The 15,076-nt window shown below is 35.8% G+C and overlaps 1 long non-coding RNA gene across 3 annotated transcripts in view; it reads right to left on the reverse strand.

Moving 5' to 3' along the window:
• Nucleotides 1-10,051, reverse strand: part of LOC149801376 (uncharacterized) — a 115,651-nt gene extending 105,600 nt beyond the window's left edge. For all 3 annotated transcript variants that reach the window (XR_016420632.1, XR_016420631.1, XR_016420630.1), the window contains exon 1: nucleotides 9,192-10,051. This is a non-coding gene — a long non-coding RNA (uncharacterized LOC149801376). The remainder of the gene's footprint in view (nucleotides 1-9,191) is intronic.
• Between the last annotated feature and the right edge of the window lie 5,025 nt (nucleotides 10,052-15,076).

Genomic DNA, 15,076 nt, shown 5'->3' on the forward strand with positions numbered 1-15,076 from the left:
CACGCCATTAGGTGTGCATATAAGTAATCAGTAACGATTGTCAAAGAAACAAGTTTTTTTAACGTTTTTAAACAGGTGGCATAGAAGCATGAGTTCATGTAACAAGTTTTTTAACGTTTTTAAACAGGTGGCATAGAAGCATGAGTTCATGTAACATGTTCATTAGGATATTAATGGACACAGGGCTATTGTTTTTTGAAGTTGTTTTTATATTATACTTCAGTTTCATCATCAGTCAACAATGTATTATGTTATAGTTCAGTTTCATCAGCAGTCATCAATGGGGTATGATATGATTCAGTTGCATCATCAGTCATCAATGTATTATATTTCAGTTTCATCATCAGTCATCAATGAGTTATCTTATGCTTCAGTTTCATCATCAGTCATCAATGGGTTATATTATGCTTCAGTTTCATCATCAGTCATCAATGGGGTATGTTGTGCTTCAATTTCATCATCAGTCATCAATGAGTTATCTTATGCTTCAGTTTCATCATCAGTCATCAATGTATTATATTATATTTCAGTTTCATCATCAGCCATCAATAGGGTATATTATGCTTCAGTTTCATCATCAGTCATCAATGGGGTATGTTGTGCTTCAATTTCATCATCAGTCATCAATGAGTTATCTTATGCGTCAGTTTCATCATCAGTCATCAATGGGTTATATTATGCTTCAGCTTCATCAACAGTCGTTATGTAGTACTCGGGAATTGATCTGGAAGAAACTAAATGTCTTGACGACAATGTTTTGCATGCAAATAGAGAGTTAAAAACAGCCTTGCTTTGTATAATTCAGACTGTTTTACATTTAGACTTTGACAGAGGCTTTTGCATATGACCGCATATTCCCCTTTGCATATAGTTTGCTTGCACAATTTATGCTTTGAAAATCGACGAAACGTCATGTGAAATTGATGGCAAAATTAATCTGCATGTTTAAATATAGCCGTCATAAATCGGTCGTTACGAACATGTGTTACATGTTGTAATATTTATTGATATGTCACACTGCGTATGTATATTGCTTTGAATTGTTATCTCACTGTTTCGGTTTGATACAAAAGGCGATAATATTCAATTACAGCCAGCTTGAAACTGCGAGTTCAATAAGAGCCCGAATATAGTGACACATGGATGAAACGGTTTGTAAGATGATTTTTCGTGCGAAATAAAGGACAATCGCAAGCTGTACAACCAATTAAACGAGAAGTTGACTGCCTTTCCACTTCTTCATTAACATGTTGCTCATATTTTATGCTTTTAAGAAATGTATACGCGTAAACTAGTTGTTTATGAAAAAGAAAATCAAAGACAGAAGTGCGTATTGATTAATCTGTTCAAGACGTGTTTTTTAATGGAAAGATAAGGAAACATGACTGATCATATCTTGCTAAAAGTTTACCATCTCTTCGATCTGTTCGTACAACGAAGATGGAAATCCACACATCGACATCACTGAGATCAAGGGTATGGGCCGTAAAGAAGACTGACATGGGCAATAAGTAATCCTTTATTTAAACAGGCAGATTAATTTTGCCACAACAACCTTCATGAATAATTCAAGACCAAATGCTTTCCAATGCTTGGAATATATTAAACTAATGAAACACAATGTCACCTGAGCTATTTCATTTCCATTTAGAAATATAAATTCTTGTTTGACCCGACCCTCGGTACGTTTTAGACTTGGCCCTGGCCCCCTGGGGTGTTTTTACTAGACCATTGGAACATTTTTACTGGACCTTAGAGACTTTAGCATTATGATTTACATCGATGCAGATAACAGAGAACTGGCTGTATTATGTTAATTATTGCCAAATGGTCAATATTAATTTATCCGGGTTTTTGTGTGTGGTCAGGTTGCGTTACAAGCATGAGAAAATTTGAGTTCCTTCGGTACTGGTCCAAGGTGAAAGAGTTTAAAAGTATTCCTGCGTTGTTGTTGTTGTTTGATCTCTTGGGGGTTTAACGCCATTTCTTAGCGCATGATAGGCTATACATGGCGGCAGGTTATAACTGGCAGAGGAAGAACCCCAGGAAAACCCCAGTAGGAACCATCGACCCGCGGGAGGCTAATGTCAAACTTTCTCACATAGCCACGTTAGAAGAGCGCGAGACTGGAATTCACGCGGACAGGGGTGAGATGGCAGTGATTGGTAAAGTTGAGCGCTTTAGACCACTCGGCCACCCTGGGCCCCTAAAATGCTGTTTTTATTTTACGTAAATTCGCACTCTGTAACAAAGGATTCTGGGAACGATAACGTTTTAATCAGATAATTTTATGCAACAATTTAACTCTGGAAGAACAAAAGAAAGAGAAACAGCGAGAAGACATAAGAAATAAACATGCTCTTTACCTATTTAATTTAATTTAATAAAGTAATAAATAGTGTTTACATCTGTTGTGCATCCTTTAGTAGTCTTTTATTAGTATATTTGGAATTTCATACAATATTGACTTTAGCTCGTTACAAGCTTAAAAAGCAAAGGAAATCACAATAAGAATAATGTTATATATCTTCGTAAAAATCAGAATTCCCCATGACAAACATAATGTGGAATTTAAATATGTTAAAACTGAACCGACTTGATGCTTATCAATACTCTAATGGTGAGCGAATAGTACATATTTTTTTAATATCAGGATACAATCAACTCATTTCATTTAACTTGAATATCTAACATCCATGTCGATAAGAACTGCTTTTAAAACTTCCAAAATCTGAGCAGGTGAAACTCCGGGAATCGGCAATTTTGGTACAATAATAAATTCACTGAATTTTCATCAAACCAGATGTATAATTGTTATTCAAGAAAAATATAACGTATTTCTTAAATTAATTTTGTTGGGAAATAAAATTTTGTTTTGATTGTTTTGTGTAAGTCTAATTTTTTTACATGGCCTAACAATGGTTTACACCTGAATCTGGGTGGAGTCAAAATCTGGCAAATCCCAGTCGTGTAATCAAACTTTTGGAATTCTAATAAATTAACATAGCTCTGAAATTAAGACTTTTGGGAATCAAATTTACCTGATTTGATTCTGCCCTGTTTAATCAAATATCTAAAAGTGAATTACGTTAACTTTGCTGATTTTAGAATATTGATTATTAGTCGAGATTTTTAATGGGAGACAAAAAGAATACAGACAATTAATGACACGTGTCTAATTTAAGAGCTCTAAAAGCTTGCTGGACTGGATTTCTGTTTGTTCACTCCACTTCCTCGGTGAACCCCAGATGTTTTTAGAAACAGACTTAACGAAGAAAACCAGGATTTTCCGATAGCTGGGTTTTGAGACGGAAACGCTGTCTCGCACTCCGTAACAAAGGATGCTGAGAACGATGACGCCTTAATCGGCTGAACGATACACGTTCCATGAGCCAAGAAAAAGACGAAAATACAAACAAGCATGCTAGTATAAAAAAAATCGCCATCCAAACAAATAATCGGGACGTTGTGATGGCATGTAAAAAAATTTGCACTATGAATAAATAGATTGACAATTAATCTCCAAGCAAGCATTCATGTAATACTGACGAGGGGCTGATTTAAGATGCTTACAAATTTAATCAAGGTATAAAGATCCTCAAGATAAAAAGTATGATATACGCATGATGAAAGTGTGCGACCGTCAATTCCGAATGAATATAATCTGATCTAACTCATGCAGACGCTATAAATGCATTAAATATTCATACAGTTCTTCCTGAAGTTTATCGTAAGGCGCTGATACTGCAAGTGCCCTATATTGTCTCAGACCAAGATTATATAAGGATACCAGGCCTGGATTTTAGACTTGGCTATCAATCTGGAGTCCATCAATCCTAATAATGCCGTCAGATTTAGAATCAACCAATCGAATATCTTAAGTCTTGATTTAAATTTGAAGACATGTTAGCTGAAACTGATGCTTGAATTAATTTATAGTGGTCTTAGAATGACACTTACTGTAGGTTTATAAATGCCTTTGCTAGTGATTGCCATAAAAACATTTTTTTTTAAAAAAATAAGATAGCAATAAAAGATAGCTCAGACTGTTTCTAACAGTTATTTAGTTTATATTAGCCATGATGACCTTGTTGTCAAAAATATATTGAGTTACAAAGTGCAAAAACGTGACTATTACTAGTTCATCAATACCTTCAGCACTGAATCATATTCTGGCTTTTTCATACCTTTCCCCATTGAAGGTAATGAATTGTAAGCTGACATCATTTGTATTCTTCACTTTACTTCTGCTCTCAAAATGTATTTTGGACATTTTCTAAATGCGTCGAACTTCTACCGTGTCTGACTTTTGTACACTTATACTACCGTATATTATCGATTAAACGTTGCGTAAAGCTGCAAACAACACTACCGTGTTTGACTTTTGTACACTTACACTGCTGTAAATAATAGCTTATAAGTTGTGTCAAGCTGCAAACAACACTATCGTGAATGACTTTTGTACACTTATACTACCGTATATTATCGACTAAACGTTGCGTAAAGCTGCAAACAACACTACCGTGTTTGACTTTTGTACACTTACACTGCTGTAAATAATAGCTTATAAGTTGTGTCAAGCTGCAAACAACACTATCGTGAATGACTTTTGTACACTTATACTACCGTATATTATCGATTAAACGTTGCGTAAAGCTGCAAACAACACTACCGTGTTTGACTTTTGTACACTTACACTGCTGTAAATAATAGCTTATAAGTTGTGTCAAGCTGCAAACAACACTATCGTGAATGACTTTTGTACACTTATACTACCGTATATAATCGTTTATAAGTTGTGTCAAGCTGCGAGTCAGGATCTATGTTGTTTGCTCTACTGATTACGCCTAAGAAACTGCACAGACGCAAATCTACCGACGCATGGTGTGACGACATATCTGCGTGCAGTTTGCAGCTGGACTCGTCTTATAAGTCTGTATATACGGTAATCCAATTAGATATGAATGATCAATGGCTATTCCGATTTCACTACATAATGTTCTTGAACTTAGGCAAGGTGTAACATATACTATTACTGATCATGGGCACTACCTGTCGCCAGTCAAATATAAAAATATCGATATAGTCTACCTGTTGTATATTGAATAAGACGGTAAGAGAAATGAGAATATTTGCTACATTATTATTTTTTGCCGAGGGATTCACTCGTTGCATTGCAATTTACTTTGTCAGTTATTATACTACATGCAAATATTGTTTTCTTTCCACAGTAATAAAATATTTTCTCGATCATTTCTTTAATATTATTTTTTGTTTTGTTTTACTGCAAACCGGAATGTGTATGAAGTGGCGACACTAGGAGGGTGCGGGGATGCGGACCGCACCAAGGTGACACCATCAGAGGGGGTGACACCAAAATGACTGTCTATAAAATTCTGAATTTTTGTGCAGGAAGGATGCCCGTGGGGGGACACCATGAGTTACCGCTTATGACTGTCTATACATTTTTATTTTTTGTGTGCAGGAGGTGGGTCCATTGGGGTGACACCATGAGTTACCACTGGGTGACACCAACCTTTAGTGACGCCACAGTGTGTATGCGCATAGAATATGTACCTGGCTGGTTAGTACGTGGCTACACCGTCATATCGAAGCAGCCATATATAATAGAAATTACATCACTGCACGGAGCAGACTATTTTAACAGGAATTTGCCTTGCTGAAAATAAGAAGAAATTGGGATTGCAGTTCTACGGTTGTTTGACCAACAGGTTATGTTGGCTGACTTAGATGGACTGCAGTTACTGCATCAGTAATTAATCTTGCCACTCAAAACGTTGATAACTGGTTCACTATTATGACAAGGGCAAGCATGCAAAGACAGGTGCAAATGACTCGATGATAAAGATGCAAAGAAAAGCAAATGTTTATATAACACATTTGTATCTAGCACTGCATTTAAATACAGATTAATATAAACAAATCAATGCAGCTTTTCGCAATCTTCCACAGCTGCTGAAAACTGAATTGCATAACAAAATGTGAGCTAATTTGATACGGGTGAAAATCACTATAAAGCAAGGATTCAGTCATACCGATCCCTTTTGATAACAAATATAAACGTGCAACAATTGTTCCATGTAAGCGTATGTGTTGCCGTCATATTAATGCTTAACATTTCCCTCCAATTTATTGTATAGATATTGATTATCATTAAGACAAGAGACATGGGTGTATATGGTAGTTTTAGTTGAAAGGATTTTAAGCGGTCAGATATGGTAATGTTAGAAACAAAATTTACATAGTTTACACATCTGATACTAATAAAGATTATGGCCCCTAGGACTTTGAGTCTGTATTTGTTGTCATCACTGTAAAATCAAGAATTTATGCTGTTAATGAATCCTGACTTTGTCTCCATTCTGTATTTTTGATAAACTATACGCCCTGGTGTAAAACTACCAATTTGGTCTGTATAATGTCCTGTCGTCTTGAACCATAGCTTGGGTGAAAATTACAAATTGTCTGGGAATCTACTTTGTGTTGGATGTTATTGTTTGCAACGTTTGTACCCCGTAACATAACGCCTATACAGTTAAATTTGACCTACTCATTCCAGGTGGAACATAATTTTAGATTGATTTTCAAAGATATGGTCATCTCACACAAACGCTTATGATTTGGCTTGATCTCGACTTACCACTGACGTCATCGGTGTTGCATCAGAGTTAAATCTGGCCACCGGCAACTTTACACAGACTTGTCCACAACACAAATCTCTGGTATCGCTTTTAATCTTCGACTTCGATAATTACTAGTACTATAGGTATATAAAAAAATACGCAAAAATTAAATAACACGCAATAAGCCTATAGAGAGTCTATCAGACTCAACGTTATATAGAGAATTCCGTTTTAATGCAAGTCGCATGGTTAAATCAGAAAAATGATGACTGAACATTTATGTAATATTCATTATATCTGTGTCACAGACGTGCATAATTAGATACTTCGTCAGTTCTGTACCTTGTCTTTCTTGCTCTAGAGCGGAAGTTGTCCGAAAATAGTTTTGAGAAAAAAAAAATAGCGGTACAATGGCAATGGTACCAAATTATCGTTGTAACGCTAAATCTTGCTACAAATATCACTTTTTGAATTTACAACTATAAAATTTACCCCTGCAACAGTACTTTTTAACACTCGTGTCGTTGCAACGACATTTAGTATTTGTTGCCAAGGTACAATGATAGAATACTGTATAATTTATTGGAATAACAAAATCAATTGCACGCTCGATTATTAACATTTCACTCCTCAGTTCCTGATATTTTCGAATCTGTTTTCTTTCTATGCCTTTTTTTCCCAGGTTGTGTGTTGAGCAAATCATTGTGACAATATTAGTTTTTTTGTTTAAAAACTGACATGACAAATCAACATCTAACAATAAAAAACAATTCGAGAATAAGGGTTCCATAGGCTGATGTAAAGTTGAAACATATTAACAAAGTTATTCTTATGAAACAAACTGATAAAAAAAAATGCATCCCAGGAACAGAAAAGTATTCTTGTGTCAAGACGGCAGAGAGGAATCCTTAAGAATCTTCTCCTAATGTCTTGGGTCGACTTTTGATGTTGCGTCATATATACTTTCATTGTTAGTTTTTATAAATTTGATTATGAATGGCCACACATTTTCAAAGACTCATGTTTTGTTCAAAAAATTTGTCATATATATATTATAGTGTATCTATATACCACACACTTTTCTCTCTCAGTCCATTTCCGTGACCATTTATGTTATCAAAAACGTTTTTTTGATAATCATGCATATATATATATATATATATATATATATATATATATATATATATATATATATATATATATATATATATATATATATATATACACACACACTATATCTCAATAAACCGACAGGAGTAATTTGCGCTGCAAGACAAAATTCGTACGGACAACAGGAAATAAATATTGTATGATTTCAATACAATCCTTTTCACTTTGTTAACATCTGAATTTGTCAATAAAGACTTTATCTCAAACAGTTTTCTGCCTTGCGATCGCCAACATCTGACGATTGGAAGATGTCATTGTTTCACGTCTGTTTCCGACTGGCCGTCTTTCCAGTCCGTGTCTTATTAATAGTGCTATGTCGCGCAAAAGGTGTTTGATATAATCGCGTTGATTTTATCGAAAGTGTTGTGAGAAAATCGAATTTTGACCTAAGCAAAGTATTCGTTTAAAAGTGAGGTGCATTTACATTGAAATTACATTTGCAGATGGCTTGGAGGGAAGTGAGTTTAAACCATATGTAATACATCATTAGCACACAGCTCCAGAATCCTAGCCAATCAGATTTAAGAACTTGTATTAACTTATTTTCATGAAGTATGGTTTTTAGTGCGATCTGAAGACTATTTTACATATCCATTCTGTAATTTGCATAAATCAAGGTTGCAGTTCTTAAGGCAGAAGAATCCCCTCCTTATCTGATTGGTTGATCAAAGGTCAGTATATTTATGACCCTCAGTTTCACTTACAAGTTGATTTATTTTGCATGTGTGTGTGTGTGTGTGTGTGAAGAAAGAAAGAAAGATAAAAGGTAGATGTAATAAGGAAAACACTAAACTGAATGGAAGCCATATGATGTAAGAAATATAACATCATACTTGAAAGTTCATTTCCATATAGTGACGAAAATGTTACGGTAATTAATTAGAAAAAGCAATGTGAAAATAGTCCTCTTGTAGCATTCTGCTTTTTGAAGAAAAAAACATGATACATGCCTTCAGGAATTAATCAAAAGAAACTGTAAGCCTTTAATCGCAGTTCATTCAATGACTAATCTTTCTAGTCCCTCTGGAAGATTGATTTCCACAGTTGCATCATTTGCGTTTCCGTCATGACCTGAGTTCACGGTTTCTACACCACTAGAACATCTGGAATCATCTTCTTGCTCTGGATATAATTGACTGCTCAGATGTTGTTCAGTTTTGGACTGAGTTAGGAGGTTGCAAGTTGTTTTAGGAGGTTTCAAGCTGTTTGGAGAGGCTGCAATCTGAGTTATGAGGTTGAAAGCTGAGTTAGGAGGTTTCAAGCTGTTTAAGGAGATTGCAAGCTGAGTTAGGAGGTTTCAACTGCTTTAGGAGGTTGCAAGCTGGGTTAGGAGGTTGCAAACCATTGGTTATGCCCTTAAGTGTACGTTTTACTTACCTTTGTAGCTTTCAACAGTATTGCTCAGGTGCCCACTACGTCATACCACAGCCTTAGTGTCAAATCCTGCCTTGTACAAAGTGGTCACACACGATACTGTCTTTGAATGGTTGCGAATGCTTTGTCCACTTCTGCTGGTGTCAGCCATCTCACACACTATTTTTGATATATGCTTCGATGGTTTATTATGACCAACAGCCAGACTAACAAACCTGGCTGGATCAACCATTGATCTACATTGTAATTAATGGCTTTCAATAAAAGAATATACTAAGGATAGAATAAAAGACAATCTGATTAAAATCAGATCTCTACAGTTCTCTTAGGGGTCATGTTCTGCTGATCTTTGAGTTAGCCAATGGAAATGCAGCTTTCAGAAATTTTAAAATAAATCACATCGTTCGGACCTCTGATGCTCTTCATCTATACTGCCCAGTCTCATAAACACAAAGATATCAGATTTCGTCTGATTGACTGATACAATTAACGATTATGGTAATAACATAGGTCACCACAACATGACCAATAAGCGGTTGCTGTCAAATCTTCACGTAGGACAGTGGAGATCTGATTTTAATCAGACTGGAATTAAAGACAAAGTGTTTGGCACGTATAGAGCTATATCAATTTAGCTTCCACACACCAGTGGTTGAGGTTACCCTACATACTGGTGAGACACAGCCGTAAAAGTTTAAAGAAAATAACACCATCGGTATCAGTTTGAATACAGACTCGAATATAAATTTCGTTTTGTATCCATGTCTCTGAACGCCGAGCAGTTTGTAATTGTAGAAAAAGATATAAAATTCAAACCTCAAACAGTTTTAACTGAAAACACCCATTTCCCTGCATATTCATTAGTCAACGAATCCGCTGAGAAGTAAGTTCTTTTCATTATATAGTCAAGAGCGTTTATAAACGTGGGAAATTCTGAATTGGTTTGGTTAATTAGAGATACATGGCAACCGTTTTTCCTCAAATGTCTTTTCATTCCGGAGGAAATTGCTAGACGGCTATCAGCGCGATGAAGCTTGATAACCAGAAGTACAAACAATAACTTATGAAGAGCCTATAAGAGCAGGTGCTCGACGCGAGCTTGATGTTGACAGGGAAAAAATAATCTGAAGAAACAAAATTATACAAAGTGACAAAAATACCTTAGATTACCCCCATGACCCGTTCTGACATAGGACCCTCTCTATCATAATATATAAGAGAGAAGGTACGTAACTTCCAAATACTTTGTTTCACCCATGACCCTCGATTTCCTTCTGCTATTTCTGTCTTTAAAAGCACACGATCATACTATATGATTGTTTTACTCCTGAGATATTTTTCTATTCATCAAGCCATCATTGACTTTTCTGCCTTGTACCAAACTGAATTTACGGACTCCGAAACGTGGCATTTTCGCGAATTTTTACTGCTGAGACAAGTCCGAGCTTAAAAGATAATAAGTATAACCTTTTGAGCCAATCATATTTCGGCGTTGACGTGTGTGCCGCATAGTTTGCCTATTTTGAAAATAGAGTCGCATGTATACGATATATGTGCAGCGAAAAAGACAATGTATAATTATTGCATGGAACAGGATTCCTAAAGTTGAATCTAGTTAATGGTAAGTAAGAAGTTACATTTGCATATACCACTGTTCTGTAATCCAAGAAGGGATGCATCGTCATACATAACAGCTTAGGATGACCTTTGTTTGTAATAAATCAAATCCTTCCTAACGATCTCAAGCTTTGTAAGTAAAATAAATCTTTACTGTGTGCACGAATTTTCAGGAATCTCCGCCCCCCCCCCCCCCAGTATAATTCTTCTTTGACTGAAAGCCGCATGCAAAGGAAGATACAAAGTCTTCATGTGATGTAATGAACCGAGTACCGTATGTAATCGCTTATATGTCGAGCCAAATTGCAACCAACACTGATCCTGATTTGTCATATCATAATACGCCTGCAGATCAGGATCTCTGTTGTTTGTTCTATCAATTACTCCTAACAAACTGCACAGACTATGACCTGTCGGCGACAGGTACGTAGACAGGTAGAACCTACAAGGTTTTCACAGCTTTCGCACCATATGTAAAAAAAATCCTGAATAAAAAGACATAATCTGTACACAATCTGAAGAAGAAATTATAAACCCTGATAACAAAAAGAAAAGCGTTTGTGTTAGATGTAGTTTCCAATCAAAGGTTTAAAGCACAGATGTATTTAGTTCTCAGTATCTTCTGCAAATATATGCTCTTCTCACAAGGCACTATGATACACAAGTGGCCTGACAAATAATCAAAGCAGCCTTAGCTACATACATGGTGAGTTAGGTGAGAGACTTTGCTTTTACAATATCTCCAAGAAAGTAAAAAATCGAAAGTCATGCTCACCAGTCAGTACCATAAGTAATACCGGAAAGGAAATATATACCTCCAGTATCTAAACGGCGCACGAACTGGCGAGGAGCCAAAACCAATTGGGTCTATATACCCCAATAAACCTGAAACAATAAATCTTTCTCTTGAAAGAGTTCTGCTTTATGACCAGCCCTATGACCTATTAATCCCTCGGGTGAAAATGAATGTGTCACTATCGTCACAAAGTATTTAATGTTTGACCACAACACCGTGGCAGTGGTTTGTATAATACATGAAAGAAGCTGCAAACGAAACATGCGCGCTCTTACAACGCCTCAACGTAGAAAACAAAAACGAGATAACCAAAAACTGTACCCATACCCAATACTTCTATGCAGGAAAGGGAGCGGGGCATACGTGCTGATGGAGCGAAACGCGGTGCGTCATAAAGCCTCCGTTGTTTCGTGTTTTTGTGTATGTCGCGTATAGTGGTGATGGGAGTATAACATTCCAGTCATATATATGTGCACCATAAAGGCTATTATTACAGGTATGCCTTGTGTAACATATTCTTCCGATGGAGACAGTGACATTATGAGTGATGCAATGACCAAATGACGTCTGTTTTCCAGAATATTTTAGCGAGAAAGACTTTGTTTAATAAACTGGGAAAGAATCGTGATTAACAACCTTTCGTCTAAAATATGCTGATGACAAGCCAACAGAGGCAGCAATTTTGAATTATTTTACTTGTACGAGATAAGTAAATAAATTTTCTCATGGAAATTCATGCTTCCATAACAACCTTGACCTCTAGATCCAACGTAAACAGATTTCGAAGAGGTATCAAATAATGTTTACAATTTCAACGAATAGGAAATAATTAATTTCAGTCAAATGTTTTAAATATAAAGGTATTTTATTTTGCTCTGGGTCAGAGAAGTGCAAGCCAAAAGTATCTGGAGCAGAGCTTAATTATAAATTATGCCGTCAAACTTCAAACAAGTATGGATCATTTAGTGTCTTTTTTTCTAGACAACGCATAAGCAATAAATAAAACAGACTTGGCAAATTTGTGTTACGTCCGCGTATTAACTGCACACACACATTCATTACCAATTCTATTTTGTATTAGTTGACTAGGACATGAAAACCATAGCCAATCAAATTATCTATATTTTATCAAAGAATATCTGATTGGATGAGCTTCTCCCACAATGGCTGAGACATCCTGGCGCCAATGTAATGGTCGACACATTATCCAGCAATGGTGGCGGCATAGCAAAACATAATAGGCACACAAGTGAAGTAATTTTATCTCCATTAACTATCTATACACCAGACGATCGGGCACTATAAATCAGTGCGAGATAAATGTTAGATAAGTGTGAGAATGCATGATCTCTAAGGCAATAGCGTGTATTGCGTCCAGCGGTATAGGCTTCAACTCCATTAGGGATTAAATCTTCCAGAAGATCCCCATGTTCATATTTAAACTCTTGTATCTATTTTTCTTCAAAACGTGTCATATTGTATAAATGTGTAGCGGAGATACTACGTTAAAAAATGGTCGTTGAAATACACGTATATCTGGCGCTTCTGCAATAGTATCTAGCCCATTTGAATTCGCCATGATAACAAAACAAATAAAATAAAATAAAAATATCCAGCCATTTTGAATGCATCTTGCTCGAAAGAGGATATATATACTTCTCCTAATAGGTTAACAAACTTTGCTGGATGACCGGAATGCATCTATTGCTGCCCATCATTAATACAACTTTTCTGGTAAAATATTTGACACCATATCAACATAACATTTTTGTATGACCATATATTAAAGTAGACCTCGAATTACCATTGCTACATGTACGACTACAAGGTCGATACTTTACACTCATAAAAGGAATAAAACGGAAGCATAATTGTACGATATGATCAACTCAGATGAAAATGTGAAATTTCTTTCACCAAACATGGATATTGGGCTAAAAAGTTCGATTTGTTTGTGACTAAGCTCTCCCCATCTCACCCACCAAATATAAAAAAAAATATAAAAAGGGAGTAGAATGCAAATAAAAAATAATGCTTAACACACACACACCGTGCGAGTGTAACAAAAGGTGTACCGTAAGGAAGTGAGCTAATATACACCCCGTGTGAGTGTAACGAAAGGTGCGACTTAAAGGTCACCGGCCATACTCCGACATTTTACTTTTTACATCAGATTTGCATTACATGATTAAAAGTATGTATGCTCGCACAAAAAGAACAAAAAATTATCAAGTGTAAAGAAGAAGTAATAATTTAATTACTCGAAATAGAGGTATAAAACACTGTTACTTCCCCATAGTTACGATTTCCCACCTATAGAGGACGCCCATCGGAAATGACGTACATTTATCCCCACAAGACGAAGCAAACGCTTCTTCTTGTCGAAAAAATAAAACGCTATGAATTATTGACAGGGAAAATTAGATGAAACTATTGAAGACTAATTTACTGTTCAGCCTTTTCTTGATATGCGTGCCCTAAATTGTGTCGCTTTCAAAACTTCATTTTTTTCAATTTATTTTGAAAATTACCGTTAATACTGGTAAAAAGGAATCAATGCTGGCTTCCCTATGTCAAAAAATCGTCACACTTAAAAGATACCAAAGTCAGTTTCTGTTGTTGGTTTGCTTTGTAATAAAATAATGTCTGTATGTGATATCCTGTCGGTAAGTTTAAGCAAGGAGTTTATTGCTTGCTGCCAGTTGTGTTTATTCATCACCCTGGCTTCTGTTTGTTTGCCATATGTAATCATAATTAACGTTTGCAGGGCAAATAGTATACACAACAAAAAATTGCTTTAATAATACTTTTGTAACCCATGCTAGCGAAAAGATTATCATTTCACAGGGAATGCTTTTTAAAATAATGATTTTTATTTGCGAGATACCGTCGTATAATTAACCTGGATACAATACAATCTTGGTCAGTTTGCACATTGTAACTCATCATGCTTGAATGCCAGGTGCCTTCAAGCAATAGGGTGATATTTTAGTCTCTTTTACGATTTTGTTATAAGACATAAGCAATACACACTACAGTATGCAAGCCGGTATCCGCTACATATACGGAGTTCGTGGATGCATTTTTTTTTCTTTAATAAATTGTGCATGATAAAAAAAGAAGGAATAAATGATTACATTGCAAGGTTAGTTTCTTTCATTTTATTTTCAAATAAGTGTATTTTTATCAATTCTTTTCTACCGTGCGGGGGGTGGGGCACACATTCAACACAAAATAATTTCTCTTTCCATCAGAGAGGGTGACACCAAAATGACCGTTTATAAAATTTTTAATTTTTGTGCAGGAACGAGGTCCATGGGGTGAAACCATGTGTCACCACACTGGGTGAAACCAACCCTACTGACACCACTGCAAGCTTTCAATTCACGCGCGTACACGCTAATACAACTTGAAAAATAAAAACAAACAAGAAAAATTAACTGGTAAGAGCTTCATATTGCAGCAACTAAACACT

Source organism: Sinohyriopsis cumingii, chromosome 4 (assembly GCF_028554795.1).
Source record: "Sinohyriopsis cumingii isolate HCF-2022 chromosome 4, ASM2855479v2, whole genome shotgun sequence".
Lineage (NCBI taxonomy): Eukaryota > Metazoa > Mollusca > Bivalvia > Unionida > Unionidae > Sinohyriopsis > Sinohyriopsis cumingii.